Source organism: Branchiostoma belcheri, unplaced genomic scaffold, assembly GCF_001625305.1.
Source record: "Branchiostoma belcheri isolate BF01 breed outbred unplaced genomic scaffold, Haploidv18h27 scaffold13, whole genome shotgun sequence".
NCBI classification, from domain to species: Eukaryota; Metazoa; Chordata; class Leptocardii; order Amphioxiformes; family Branchiostomatidae; genus Branchiostoma; species Branchiostoma belcheri.
The window spans coordinates 4,556,000-4,557,535 of NW_017802713.1; positions in this window are offsets into that span (position 1 = coordinate 4,556,000).

Below are 1,536 nucleotides of genomic sequence, written 5' to 3' on the forward strand. Positions count from 1 at the left end.
CAACACAACTAGTACCATAATTTCCATATTCATTCCACAAATATGTGCAAAACTTATATATAAAGTTACGAAATTGCAGCACACCTTCTGTGCCTTTATCATAAATGATAATTACTCATGTATATAAGGTTACATTCTGCTGATTATTGATACTTCAGAGAGTTTATCTTTATTTATTTTGCATAACATACAGGTACTACAGTTTAACCTCAGTTTCTATTGCCTGCAGGGTAATGTAACTCAATTAAAGCCACTGGATGCAGGCACTCCTAGTGGCATATTTTGGAACAGGTATTGCAATGCTACACCTAGCTGCCTTCTTGGACTACAACATACTTTGTCTATAAAAAGTCATATCTGAAACGTTATATTTGGCGCAAGTTCTTCATTCTCAAAGTCTCAAAGTTTGGTGCAGAATAAGTCTGTGACCTTTATTTAGTTTTATACAGACTGTTGGTAGATAATTTGGCTGCTAGACTGAGTAATTATGACTCTGTATTATGTACAAATATGTCAGACTCAGGATACAATAAAGATTTAGCAAAATGATTATGCTCTGTTTTGTATTGTCCTTTTAATTTATTTATCAATTATTATAGTGTTGATTATAGTGTTGTGTTAATGACAAGTGTAAATATGACGTCACGACTTCAATCGCAGGCGATTGGTTGGGCTGATTGGTCAAGATTGCACAGCTGGTGGGTTTCAACATGGCCGATCCATGACGACACAGGTAAAAATGGCGGCCCACGCTGGCAAAAACATGACTATCTAGGAAAAGCTAACTACTAAGCCTCACCCTAAAATGCAACAATAAATAGTTTATATCATGAAGTTACTTGTAACAAAAATTATGCAAGGCCTGGAGTACACGACAGATGCAGACCATAGCTACTAGCTATAACTGAGTCAAAAAAGACAAAATGCAAAAACTACCAAAAGATTAATGTGTTGGCGCTAGAAACTAAGATATCTCTTGAACATTTTCAGTTAATATTCAAAGTTGGTTAATTATAGAAAGGCAATGACTGTTGGTGCTAACGTCCGTTCCCTTATTTGAAATTCAGTCCTATGAAAAAACTAGAATTCCGAGATCTCATACCTCCATGAAATATGATCTTGATAATATAACACAATCCAAATCTAAAGGGGAAAATCCAATTTATTCCCCTTTTTTCGTCTTGAATTTTAAAATCTTAAGACAACAAAATTTTGAAGATAAAGCTTTTAAGACTGTAATAGCAAAAAATAAAGACAGCAAGAAGTTCAGAAAGACCATCATAGTGGCTTAGATTTCTGGGGTAAGCGAGGGAACTTCCCTCGTGTGGCCAGGTACAGGTTATATTTTCTGTTTTATCCAGCCACCATAGGAGGGAAACTCCCACCTTTAACCGGTCACAACGGAATGTTTCTGTCTTAGCCGACCAAGAGGGAACTTCCCTCGGCCAGGCCGAGACGAACGGTGTTCATGCACGAAGTCCGTCACTAGCGGCGTCCCTTGCCAAGTCACACACGAGGGAAGTTCCCTCGCATGGT